The sequence below is a fragment of the Corvus hawaiiensis genome, chromosome 2, assembly GCF_020740725.1.
Source record: "Corvus hawaiiensis isolate bCorHaw1 chromosome 2, bCorHaw1.pri.cur, whole genome shotgun sequence".
Lineage (NCBI taxonomy): Eukaryota > Metazoa > Chordata > Aves > Passeriformes > Corvidae > Corvus > Corvus hawaiiensis.
Genome location: NC_063214.1, coordinates 95387223 through 95402094, shown reverse-complemented (window position 1 = coordinate 95402094; position 14872 = coordinate 95387223).

The following is a 14872-nucleotide window of genomic DNA, read 5'->3' as shown; positions in this document are numbered from 1 at the left end:
AGCCCGCTGGAGCTGACTGGAATTATCTTGTCTCCTGCCCTAGTGCCTGGCTGCCAAATCAGGGGGGTGGAGGTTAAGATCAATTTTGCCATGGCTCATTTACTCTGGCTCTGCTGGTTTATTCCATTTAGCTCTAAGTAGGATGAACAGCCTTCAGCCTCATAATAACTGGAGTGCTGTAGGTACAAGTAGTGGAGCCACAGTGAGCTCCTGCAGGTCATGAACTCTGGCAGAATTTCTGCTGCTGAGTCGCATGCTGGACTTCTGCCTAGTTTATGTGAAATCAGCTCCCATGGTTGTTAGTCATTGATAGTTCAGGTCTCCAGCTGAAACACATAATTGAAACTGTAAAAGGAGTTTGAAGGCTAAGAGAATAGGAAAAATGGAGGGTAAAAAAATAAAAAAAGGCTACATGCAATGTTGCTTTAAATCCAAGGAGTCACAAAGAAAGCAGCTGGGGAAACAGACTACAGCACTAGTATAAAACAATGCTTATATTCTCTTGGTTTTTTTTTTTTTTTTTTTTCTCTGAACTGCATATTTGTGCCTACAATGCTGTTCATGTGCATGTTTGGTAGATTGCTCTGTCCCGTGTATCTTTTTCTGTTCTCTCTTTTGTGATCAGCAGATGTGGTTCTTTTTGTAGGCAGAGTCCAGTTTACAACCTTACAGCATATATAACCAATTTATAACCTTACAGCATATAACCTTACAGCAATGTTGTGAAAACCCCAGATTCTTTATGTCTCTACAGGACACTCGACCATAGTTATGAGCTCATGCCTAGCCATGCCTAGAATGCTCCTGCAGCACCCAGCACGAAGCTGGGGAGCCAGCTGTTTGCTCCTAGAGGCCTGAAGTGTCTGTAGGATGCTAACTGTATGGTGATTTAACCAGGAGATGAGACACATGGTTTTTTGGCTGATGTCAGCCCCCAGGGAGGGTAGGTATCACACCAGGAGGCTGAGCAGTGGTGAGATGCCTAACTAGGACTTTACTGTGATAAGAGGCCAGTAGACAGCAGGAGAATGTGTAGCATGAAAATGAAAAGGACTTTGGTTCCTGAATCCTGAGCTGAGTGTCTGTCCTGGTTTTCCTGTTACCCACAGGTAAGTGATGCTGGAGAAGGAAAAGAGCCAGGCATACATTTAGGCTGAAATTTTACCATGCTGCTAGCCAGAAGAGGTTTCTCCAAGACGTGTTCTTTCCTTACTGCACAGCAGCTTGGACAAGGGTGAATCCCCTTTATTTGGCCTGGCTGAGAGGCTGAACACAGCTGGGATTTTGCATTGAAGTCATAAGGCCATCACCTGCTTCCTATAGGAGTCAGCCTTCCCTCTCCTGAGTCTATTTACTAGGAAAAAAAGATTCCTTCCCTCACATCTCAGTTTTGACTGCACCATCCTGAACATCTCATGGAGAAAGTGACTTACTGAGTCCCTGGATAGCAGAGCAGAAATTAAAAAGAAAGGAAAACAAAAACAATTCACATCATGCAGGCTAAACTGGCCCTTGGAGGAATTTCTATCCAAGCCCTTGAAAGATTTAGCTCAATGCTCACAGAAAAAGCTATGAAACATATCCCATTTGTGAGGACAAAGTGATTTGTAAGGAAGACTGGAGGACACCTGAAATATTCCAGATTAAAACAGTTTTTGTCACAGACATTTAGTAAGTTAACAGAGAGACACACATGCATATTTTTAGTTTTATATGTGTAAGGGCTTATAAATGCTTCCCAGAAGCCACTAAGAAAAAAATAATCTGATTTTGATGAAGAATCAGACTCCAAAATGACAGTATTCTGCACTTATAGGTTTTGAGAGGCGATAAAAGTCAGTGTTTTAGTGGACGTTGTATTTCTGACCAGGCATGATTAAATGTTACAAACCAAACACTACCCACTTGCTTAGCTCCTGCAGAAGCATTTAAGATTTCTAAAAGACATATTTGCAGTTAAAGACTAAATAGGATAAACAACTGCAAAAGAAGAAGAAAATGTGTTTTGTCTGAGGATGGTTCATTCTCATCCTTTACAAGAATGACTAGAAAACAAAATATCACGTTGGGTTAATATAACCCATATAGCTCAGTCTTGCTTCAGTGCACGTTGCATTGTGCAAGAGCAGACACAAGATGAGCTTAGCTGGATGCTAAGCTTGAAGAGAAACATAACCACATGATTCCTCTACCATTCACATTGTCTGTCCCCAGGCAGGTATTCAGTTTTTGTAAGTGATGAGCTCATTAAGATTTCTGCTTCTAAAAGCCCCTCAGGGACAGTTGTCTGTTTGCCATTCTGTATTTAAAGTCTGTACCTGCAAAAAATTTATTGCAATGTCGTCACTCAGCTATCAGCATAGTATCAATGCCTTGGAATTATAACACAAGTGTCTTCCCAAGGATGGTTAATGTCAGTTAGCCAATCAGCTTTGGAAACCATACAAATAGTTCCAGAACTTTTAACAATATAACCACTTTTGGTTGCATGACAATTTATTTGCTTTAACATACTTGCACCTTCAGTTGTCCACTTGTGAAATTTTCATGCAAGCTAATGGCATGTCGAGGCCAATGTTTGCATGTGCAGATCACCCATAAGGAGCAGTTGTAAGGACGGATGGAGAGTGGCTTAGAAAATTGGACTCATGAGAATAAAATAACCAAAATCAGAAACCACATAGGAAATTGCCAGCAACACAAGTATTTGGCAAGATGCTTTTTAGGAGAAAATCAAAATAACTTTTGGCTGCAATAGAAGTTCTGGACACAAGTCTGCCATCATTTTAAACTGGGGCACAATGCTTATAAATGCCAAGTATATTGTGTCATGATCTTGCATTCTAATAGCTAAACTGCCTAATTAAAGCAGTCTCCTGTATCAGGTGGTATTTTCATCCAGAGAATACACATTTTTCCTAAGAAACACAGACAGAAAGCTAACTTAAAAAAGGAAAAAAGACAGCTTTATACAAGAAGCAGTCCATCTTCCTTTTATTAATAGTAGAGTATGTGTCCAGGTCTTTTTTATGTTAGGGGATTTAAAAGCACAAAAAAAAAGGATTTGAAAGCATGCTGCCACAGACTTGGAGCAGAGCAGCTGTTTAAAGTGACCAATATATCCCAGCTTGTAGAGCTCCAGAAAACACAGATGCAGGTACCTGTATTAAAGAAGGCTGTGAGAGTGCAACTATCCTGAATGTGAGTGAAGCATCAAACTAAGCTTAAAATGACCATGTCAAAGTTTTAGTCCCGACAGGACTGTAGGAAGCTACCTTTACTGCCATTCACTGATGGGGAAAACTAAGCTGCAGTAAATGCGTGCTACAAATAATAACTTTTTTTTTGATGCAACATGATGACCCTCATCTAGTCAGTGAATTCCTGATACCACACATTCTCCATACCATATTTGGTAGTTCTGCAGTTGTGTTTCAGAGTGTCTCCTTCACTGAGTATTCCAACAGCTCACTTTTGCAGCTCTGTCTGATGAACTGATGAACCGATGAACCATTCTGTTCCATTCTCCATAACAAATAAGTCTTTTGAAACTGAGCTTTACTGTTCATATTGTTCTATGTTTAAATTTAGGCTCACTGAGAAGCCGTTTTTCAGATTGTGATTAAACTCTGTGCAAGCTATCTAAATAACAGAGTATGCAAAGAAGGATGGATCTATACATTGCTTTATTTATTCTGTGTACTGATATTTGTTCATTGTCTCAGGGTCTTGTTAGAGCTTTAAAAAAACCTGGATATTAATCCTTCCAGCTTCAGCTAACAAGTCATTTGTGTTGTCTGCTGAGAAGCTGTCACAGCTGTGTGTTCCATGGATCAGCCAGTCTGCCAAATGGCAAAATTTTAGCAGCATTAAGTGAGTTTTCTTTTGTTAAAAAAAAATCAAACCCTTTAAAATATACTGGCAGCTTTGGACTGGGAAAAACTGAAGTGACTATGACAACTCTGTTTTTTTCTCTTCTGATTTATTACTACTTAGCTATATGAATGTGGTGTGATCTTATATCTGTTTTGCTGTCCTACATAAATTCTGACATCACAGTACTTTTATAGTCTAGGACCAAAAAAGGTACAGGGCAATATGACACCTGTGCCAAGACAACCCTTAACCTTGAACGCCTTCATTCTCTTTACCCATTCAGCACAGGGCAACTCCAGAGCTGTAACATAGCTTCTCCTTTCCTCAATGCTTTATTCAAACATACAATCCCATCTTCATTAAATATCAGATTGCTGTATTGTTTTAAGTTCCTTCTGATCTGTTTCACAGAGTTACAGAATCATTAAGCTCAGAAAAGACCCATAAGGTTGTAGAGCCCAACTGTTAACATGGCAGTGTGAAGTCGACTACTAAACCGCGTGCCCAAGTGACACAGCTACATGTCTTTTAAATGCCTTCAGGGATGATGTCCTTCACCACTTCCCTGGGCAGCCTGTTCCAATGCTTAGCTACCCTTTCAGTGAAGGAGTTTTTCCCAATGTCCAATCTAAACCTCTCCTGGTGCAACTGGAAACCATTTCCTCTCATCCTGTCACACGTCACTTTTGAGAGGAGACTGAGTCTCACCTGACTACAGCCTCCTTTTACAGAGTGTTAATGTCCCTTCCTGAGCCTCCTTTTCTCCAGGCTAAATAACCCCAGCTCCCACATCTGTTCCTCATAAGATTTGCACTCCAGACTCTTCACCAGCTTTGCTGTCCTTCCCTGGACACTCTCCAGCACTGCAATGTCCTTCTTGCAGTGAGGGACCAGAGCTGACCACAGAACTTGAGGTGTGGCCTCACCAGTGCTGAGTACAGGGGGACAATCACTGCCCTGGTCCTCCTGGCCACACTGTTGCTGACCCAGGCCAGGATGCCACTGGCGTTCTTGGCCACTTGGGCAGACTCTGGCTCATGTTCAGCTGCTGTTGACCAGCACACCCAGGTCCTTTTCCAGCAAGCAGCTTTCCAGCCACTCTACCCCCAGCCTGTATCTCTGCATCACTTAGCAGGTGCCTTTATCATAGCAGGAGATCAGGTTGGTCAAGCAGGACCTGCCTTTGACAAACCCATGTTTGTGCTGGCTGGGCCTGATCCCCTGGCTGTCCTGTACGTGCTGTGTGATAGCACTCAAGATGATCTGCTCCGTGACCTTCCCCAGCACTGAGGTCAGGATACCAGGCCTGTAGTTACCCAGATCCTCCTTCCAGCCCTTCTTGTAGATGGACAACATATTTGCCGACTTCCAAACACCTGGGATCTCCCCAGTTAGCCAGGACAGCTGATATCTGAGGGAAAGTGTGTCAGTGAGCATTTCCACCAGCTCCCTAAGTATCCATGTGTGCATCCCATCTGGCCCCTTAAGCTTGTGTGTGTGTCTAAGTGGTGTATCAGGTGTCTGACCATTTCCTCTTGGATTATGGATGCTTCATTCTACTCCCCATCACTTTTTTCCAGAACGGGATGCTGGGTACCTGGACAGCTATTGAAGACTGAGGCAATGAAGGCATTACACACTTCATCCTTTTCTTAATCCTTTGCCACTATGGTTCCAATAATGGATGAAGATTCTCCTTAGCCCTCCTTTTGTTATTGATGTATTTATAGACACATTTTTTGTCGTCTTTTCTGGCAGTAGCCAGACTAAATTCTAACTGGGCTTTGGCCCTTCTAATTTTCCCCCTGTATAATTTCATGCCATCCTTGCAATCCTCCTGAGTTGTCTGCTTCTTCTTCAAGCTAGGGACTCTCTCAACCAGCATCTTAAACAGGCCAAATGTTTCCTCTGCAAGTCACAGGTAGCCTTTCTGCTGACACCCCTCCTTACTTCAGTGGCCATTTCAATGGCTGCTGTTTTGGTCAGAATGATTTTGAATTTTTTTTGCAGAAACGGGCTTAATTTTACCTGCCTGAGATGCTAGGGTTTGGCAGAGCTGGTTAATATCAGTATAGTCAGACAAAAGCACCACAGAAATGAAACTATCCCTCAAAATCCTTCACGGATTGCTGGTGGCAGCCATCTAATATGCCAGTCATTAATGTAAAAGTGGAAAGGGACCAATATGCACCTGGGAATTTTATTTATTGGAAGCAAGACCTTCAGCATCTAAAGTTTTTCATTTCCTCCAGTAACGACCTTGCACTGGGGGCTTTGACTGCAACAAGATCAGAATTGATGGTGGTGATTTACACTTCACTCTACTTCTTGATTTCACTTTGGTGTCTGCACAAAATGATTGACTTGCAAAGTATCTCTACTTCAGCTGGGCCTTAGAGAGTGAAGACAAATAATTACTCTTTTTGCTCTAAGCTTTTAATTTAAGAGCTTTTGCTTTAAAAAGAATATCTGGATACGATCCATATCATTTTGGGGGAAGAGGATACTGCAACAATGAAATAAAATGTTTTAATTCTGTGTGTATTTGAACACAGCACATTTACTATGGAATTCCTGACAGTTGTTGTGAAGGTCCCTCTGAAGTTTCACGTACACTTACACTGCTCTTTAGATAATTTTAAAAAATCTACAAGAAATGGAACTATGGCATGAAAGGACTGTGAATGAAATATTTTTGCTTTGTTATTGCAATTCTATGTATTTCAAATATTCTATGCTTCAGGTCTCTTAAATATGACCTAATATATATATGGTCTAGTTGTTCTAATTAAATCCTTTCCCTGTATATGTACTTGCAAAATTACATGTATGTATACAGTTAATTTACCACTCTCTCTGTACTTAAAATTACTTCAGTGTCTTAGATATTATATTGCCATCCATCTGCAAAACTCATGCAAAGTCTACCAAGAGGAGACAGTAAATCTTAGCTAGTTGAATAACTAATCTGTCAACCATGCAAAAAATGGTATTGTGTTAGGGGTTTGGGGTCTTTTAAAAATATTTGGCCAGGAACAGGAGACAAGTATACACATAAGTCCTGGCTTAAAGAGTTTATAGTTTAAAGTCCTTCAGAAAATTACCTACACAGAGATGAAAACTTCATTTACCATTAAAGTTATGTGCTATGAAATCCAAGGAATGGTTGTTTTCTAACACAGGATAAGTACAAATATATTATATTGGTAGTATATGTTTGACAGGCTGTCTAGGGCATATGCTATTACTGAAGGATTTCTTTAATAATTGGCTTCAAAGAGATATTTCAGCATTTGAAAGAGCAGACAGCTGTTTATTCTGAAAGTGCCAGGAATGGAACTCAAATATCTAGATCAGGTGTACATAGTAAAACCTTGAGTCTTAGATAATAAAAGCACAAATAAATTATAAAGCCATAGTGCAGACCTTAAAAACAGGCTGGAGAAATGAGCAACTACAAAGTTCATTACCTCTTAATACTGCAGGATTCACATTTCATTAAAGAGGGGATCATTTCAGGCATCGAGACAGAGCACTGAATTTATAAGCCTCTAAGGTGTTTCTAATTTACCTATCAGCTACAGGAGTGTTGGAAATGGGTAGGCAGCTCATATGAAATGAAATGAAATGAAATGCCTCTTTAAACAACAATATTATTGTAACCAATTAGCAATTGGTAATTTAGCATTAAATACTGTGCCAAATACAGTGCTTGACTGGAAGAGGGTGTCTTTGCACAGCAACACGACAGTTTTATAAATCCTCTACTACAGGAAATAGTTCTGCAGTCAAATTGTTAACACCACATTGCATGCACAAAGTCATAGAAAACCTGCCAGACATTACTCAGAACAAATTAGAGTCAAAGAGCAGCCAGCTTTTGAATTAATTTTGCTAATAGTATTGTACTGGGGAAATGGCTGTCGAAGCAGAAGGGTAGAGATGTATTTAGTATTTGTATCATTATTTATATTATAACAGCATATAGGTATTCTGGACTACTTTAAGCCTTCTTGGGCACATCGCAGACACATAGGAAGAGATGTTGCCTTAGAGACCTTAAAGCAAAACAAAATAAACAAGTTGAGGAAAAGCAAAATCAAAGAGATGCAGTGACCTGAGGTGTGGTGACTTCTGACGAGGCAACATGGGAGAGATAGGAGGACACTCTATCTTCACCAGCTCTGCTCTGCTGCTTGTCCAGCTGGCCTGAACTAGAACAGTAGCATCAAATACCCACTTTGTAAAAGTGCCCAAGATGGTCTGAGACATCCAAGAAGACATTTTGGATGGATCTGCCACCATTCCATTTCCCTGGTTCTACAGACAATGACATTCCCTTCCTGTTCCCACTACTCATGTTAGGTTATAAGACAGGACACTTAAGAGGCATGTAGCCTAATTTGGCATTTATTATTTTATTTTTAATAGCAAAACTTTAAGCTGAACCTCAGGAGTTGTGGGCCTAGCTAGTTTGTATGAATGTTTGCCCTTGTCCTGTCATTTAATCCCTGGTAGCTTTACATATATTTTCTTCTTCGACTGTATGGGAATAACTCTCCAGAACACAGATTGTCTCCCTATATATTTGTGTTTTTCTTCAGTGCAGTGAAACTGCAGCCATTTGACCTTTGCAATAAGTGTAAAAACCTTATGCATAAGGATAAATTATATAATGAGAAATTAGACAACCCCAGAAGAATAGTCTGATGCAAACCTTTGTCATGGTAGAAAAAATAAATCCAACAAACAGATCCAAACCTTTTCATTATCTCATGCCCTTAGTGACAGCTTGGAAAGAAAAAGATGGGACAGAAGAAGTATGAAGACTTTGAAGAGGTCATATGTTTCCAAGGCCTGCTTCAGCCTCCTCTAATGCATCTTCTAGTGAAATCCAAATTATACCACCTAGGTGAGTCCTATTCTTGTCCTCCTTGTCACAAACCCTCAGTTCCAGCTGCATATATATGATGTGGTGGACCTGCAATTAGAAAAGCAATTTCTTGGTGCCTTAATGATTGTCAATTACAAAGACTCTGCTACTTATCTAGAAGTTTAGTACCTCTCCTTACAAAATATCTGTACACAGGCCATCGCTGGTTACAGCATAGGTGCAATGAGGTACAGGACAAATACATCTTATCTATCCATTCCCATCCTAATTTGTTGGCAGTGCCTTGATTTAGAAGTGAAATTTAGCTTGGTATTAGTAACTATCATTATTCCCAACTTGATTTGTCTCCATACATAAATTGTTTAGTAAAGCACCATTTTTTTTGTTTGGTCTTGGTACAGGCCGTTGTTACCCTACAGTATTCTGTGTGACTGAAAACCATCCCAGATCATGCATTTCAAGTGGGTTTGTAAACAAGAATTTCCACACTGATAATACCTGTCACAACGGCTCATTGTGTGATTAACAAGAATCTATTACTAATGTGACTTTTACTTTTGAATATTCAATTATAATTTGTAACTCTTCAGTTGCACCCCCACTGTTTGTTTCCAGGATTACTCTGGCATACAGTGACAGCAGAGACAGGACCATTAGCCTTCATTATCAAACTCAGTAATGGAAGTGCTCTGCATTGTCTTGGTATTACTATTCAGTGTCATATTGCCAAATGCCTATTTTCTCTGACATTTCTTCTCGTGAATGTAGATACTGTAATTGCTGTGAGACCTCTGCATTTTTATCTTCCTATTTTTAAATTAGAAACATGTTGTTAAATAAATCTCTTTGCCAACAGTTTCTCTAGACTCATCAAACACCTTTGCAGTATTCCTTAGGTTGCTGGAAAGAGGCATAAATCCACAGGAGATGTTGAGAGGGAAATGGATGAGCAGTGCAGCTGTAAATGCTTTATTAGGTTAAGTAAAAGGGAATGACATAAGAAATCCCTCAGACAAAGCCTTTCTTTCTGAACATATGAGCTACAAGACAACTCATGTCTGGTTTTGTCTTGCTTTGGTGCCTGCATTTTTCTCATAGTAAATCTGAACAGAAACTGCTTGTGAATGAAAATTAGTTATAAAAAGGCAGTGTCAAGTATCCCAAATTTTGATGCAAGCATTTATGCAAGGTAAGGTAAACCAGTTCATCAGGCACGGGACTGAACTGTTTGTACAATACAGGTTTTCTTAAGTTTGTATTTCTGCTTTGAGGTAGTTTAAGCTGATTTAATATTCAAGGAGCAAACATTCAACTCTTTTTAAAAATGAGGTCCCCTTAAAACATTAGCATGGAAATCCTGTGAGAGGTCCTGTTCAGGAATGAAGGCTTCATCTTTCCTTTTTTAAGAAGGGAAATAAGCTCCTTATGAAAATATAACTTGTTTATTTTCTTATTCAAATATTATGTTATGCTGCTAAAATGACATTTCCATTATATTATAAGCTGTTTTGATTAAGTGAATTCCTTGAGAACACTTCACCAGAAGTAGAAAATTGCATTTTAAACTGATGGAAAATATAAATTTTATTTTTAGTTCTAAAATTCAGTAACTATGCTTGTTCCTCAACATGGACACCTTACATGCACAGCTGCTGTAATGAGCGCATACACAAATATCAGACACTATGCAAATATCATATTAACTTACACAGTAGAAGACCAATCAGTCTTTGTCAGCAACCACTAAATGATCACTGGATAATCAGAATTTTAACTCACTTAGTCCAAATCTTCCTTTCCTTGTCTCCTGCAATAGGTGTTTCTACACCTTCTGCCTCCACACAGCTGATCCTGCTCCACAGCATGTTCCCATGTGTGATACCAGGAACGTGTCATTACTGTCCAATGGCTACAATTCAGAGGCTGTATAAGATGACTTTCCAGACATTTGTGTTGTTATTGTCAGTTGTCTTGGCATTATTTTGAGTAAAACAATCTCCCATCTTAACTAGGAACCATAGTTATTTTTCTTTTCCATTTTCATAAACCAGAGCCTGGTGTTCTGTGTAGTTTTTTACAGATGAAATAAGTAATTTTAATAGCCTACCTTAAAACTTAAGGAATAGAGTTGTTCTTTTTAGGATGGCTGTCTTACATTTAGTTATTGAAGTTTATCACTAATCTACAATTAGTATGGGTTTGAGTGTATAATAATTAAAATGTACATTTAACAATATCCAGCAGAACATATAATTGATGTAAAAGAACATCATGTCTTCAAATATTACTTTCTTGTTGGGCAGGAAACAAGAATGAAGCAGAAGTTATTAGTTCATTGCTTTGTTGGATCATGGTATTTTCTAACAGTCACACAGAAGTTTACATAGCTCTCTGATACACAAGCCCTGAGAAACTGCATTACATCTGGTGTTCAGTTAACTTTGCTGTCATATTTCTTCCACCTCATCTTTGTGGGTACGAAAAAATCTGTAGAGGCTATAAATCTTTTTTTATTGCTAACTACTTACATTCCTCTTACATGCTGAGCAACTAGGCTTGCACTTTGTGTGTTGGCAAAAGTAGCTGTTGATCATTACTGGAGTGGGAAGAACACACTGTGGAGGAAGTCAAGTCAAGATACTCTAGATTTCAAAGATGGTGGTATATAGGAAAGTAAAAGAAGGAAACCTTAACATTATTAAAGGAGCAATTGCATGTTATGCCGGGCAGTTCCACAAGCAAAGTGGAACTGCTCGGCATAACATTAAATCGAACCCAGCAGAACTTCATTGGCGATATTTTTTGTGTGTGATTCTCTGGGATGATGTGGTACTTAAAATGGCTCTCTCCCATTTTTGACTGACTGTTGGTAGGCTATGTGCAAGTTCAAACCCAGGCAACTCATGTGGTGCTGAGGACAGATTTACTCACTGTGCTTGACCAAAGACCAGAACAATGCAATTACCAAAGGATGGAGAGACAGTGAAAAGACTTAGAGGCTGGTGGGCAGCAGGCACCTCTTCCTTCCTCTCACCATGGCCATGCTCCTGCCCAGCCTCACAGGAGGACAAGCCTTACAGAGTTATGGCTCTGCAGTGGTTAGTGGTGTAACATAAAGGGGGTATCTCTGTTGTCAAAATAGTATTGATCAAAGATAATCTGTGTTTTGTCCAATCATGATGAAACCACAAGAAGCCAGATAACTGGAGCTGCCCCACGCCTTGAATGACATGACCTCAGTGACATGTAAGTTTTGGGAGCATCTTTCCCTTTCAGTCTATTTGAAAATTGTGCCCAATGTTTTGATGGATGTGAACTGCCGAATAACACAAAGTGCAGTTCAGCATTCTAATCTCCGCTATTAATACATAGGTAATAATTATATTCCATTAGCAAATTGGCAGGATATATTCACTTCCTTTTGCTTGCAGTGAAAATCATTAGCTTGGCAAAAAAAATGACCTTTTCCATTTTGAAATAAGTAAGTGAATTTTAACCGTAGAAAACTCTTACTTGGAAGAATTAACAAGTGACTAAGTGCCATTATACACTGAAGGATGCCACTCAAACTTACTTCAAGTGTGCTTAGACTCCTAGAATGATGCACATTAAGACCAGGAGCAACATGAGATGTAGGTCTGTGACGTGCAGGACCTGACCATCATTCCTGTTTCGTCCACAGGATCTATTTTAACACTACTTCTGCCTTGTGTCTACAATATCCCAATTATTTCAGAAATTCAATCATATGATAAAGAATTTGCTTCTAATCCCCATTGTAAATCTATTCTATGGTATTGTATACTCATATATCTTTTAATTAATATATTTCTAATAATTAATATTCTCAATAGATTTCCATCTTAAATATCTCCTCTCATTGCTCTTTGTATACAATCTTATCACTCTTAGCTTCCAATACAAAGTGATTTTCTACCACCAGATATTTTCAATGATGTATTTATGCACTAAGTACAAAGTTGAAATACCACCACTGTTTTTCTGTGCTTTGACTGTTTGAGGCAGAAATCTATTACTCACAGGACTAAAACAGCTAATTTTTGGGCACTGTGAGAGTCTTTCTTTCCCAGTTTCTCTCAGATTTCAAATGCTTACAGGATCATACAGTTTGAAGTAGGATTTCTTTCACTAAAAATACTAATGTGTGTTTTTCCACATTCATGTTAAATTCTTTAGGCTTATATAACCTCAGAAAATGGTCTTTTCAAATCTTTTTCCATCTTGAGACCCATTCTATCGTCATTCCTCTGCTCTGAATGAGAGGTTTCCACATTTTGCTTCCAGTTCTTGCTTTTCCATCTCATTACCCACGTTTCCTGCATTAGTCCCCAAACAACTTCATTGTTTCCTTTTAACCTCACAGTGTTTCCTAAGTCAATTGAATATAGCCAACCTGATCAATTATTCCACCCACAGAAGTGGAATTTCTTTTTTCCCATGCTGTCCACTACTTTATTCTCTAGCATAGCCTTATATCTGATTACAGCCTCATTTACATTGACTTTACCTTCTGTCTATTAACACCAGTTGTGCAGATAGGGTATGTCTCTCTCAGTCACAACATGTCCCCTGCAACCTAGCTGGATGCTTTTATCTGTTTTTCTAGTCTTGGTTGCTGAAGGTCAGTGCTCCAGACAGTCAGGTGCAAACTCACTCCTGGGAATTATGGTCTTTCTGGGAATGCTTCCTAAAGGTTAAAAGCCCCAAAGTCCCTAAGTAGAGTTTTCTAGGCAGGGTTTTGCTGTGTTTTTGGCCAGAGCTGGCCTGCACGTGGCATTTTATCGATCATGTAATGTGGCGAAACTGTTCATTAATGCTTCCACTGCAATCATCAGGGCAACATTACTTACTGCTTTTTCTTCTTTTTTTTGAATCTGTACGATTACAGACTTGCTTTTTCTCTGAGTTACAAACTACAAGATATCAGGGGTCTTGTCTTAAAGCATGCTTCAGTGTTTCAAAGATGCAGGAGGGAATCAAACTACTAATTGCAAAAGAGACCAGACCGTTACGGCCTCAGGGAAATGTCTACACTATTTGACACTCTGAAAACCTCAGACTATGCTTATTCCATAAGGGAACACCTCAGTGCCCTGGAAAACAAACCAGTGTGCTTTATTTTCCCCATCCATGAGCGGACAGTACTGTTCCTGTATTTTTTCAAAGCATTTGGGGGATAAGTACTCTGCATATTTGGTGTGTGCCATTATTTGGCAATGCCATTAGCATTTGGAAAGCCACCCATTTGTATCTTTCCTGTGATGATCAAACTCTTAATAGGAGTACAAAAGCACAGATTTAATTTTCAATCTGCTAACTTTTGTATTTCTAAATAATTATAACACGTTCAATGCCCAGGATGACTTCATGTCCCTCTACAAAGGGAAAAGCTATCAGACCCTTGCTCCAGCAGGCTCACACAGAGGTTGGATCACAGCTGCAATCCTCAGGTGTGGGAGTTCTTGCTCCCATAGTGTATTTTGTGCTCCTTGTCAAACTCACAGCCCCTGTCTCAGTATGACACCCCCAAGTAAAAAGTCCTTGGCAAGGGGTCTGCAGGAGGGAATCCTACTGGATGTAGGTTATCCTGGAGCTCAGGGGCTTCTCCTCTTCTTTGTGACTGTGAAGACAAGGAGGAGATAACTGAAATGAGAGCTCTATTTCCAACATGGGAGCCAGGTTTTGGGGTAGGGCTGGAGCCATTGTGACCATGTTGACTGCCTGGGTGAGGGCCAGACCTCACTTTGCCAGGACCACTCCATCTCTGTGGGGCTGTGCTTGTGAGACAGAACGTCAGGTGATGCTGAGTGATAATAAAATAAACGTCTTTATTTTTAATAGATGGACAAAACAGACCCAAAACCAGACAGTATTTTCCTAAAATGCATGGACACTATTGAATACAATACAAATGAAGTTAAAACATATATTTCTATATTATGCTTCCTATCTGCTTTGTTGAATATAGTCTTAATATAACATTTCTGACACAGACAAAAATATACTTTTTTTTTAACTACATCCACAAATACTGCCCAGATTAATAGCAGACTTACAATAACTTACTAACTGCACATGAAA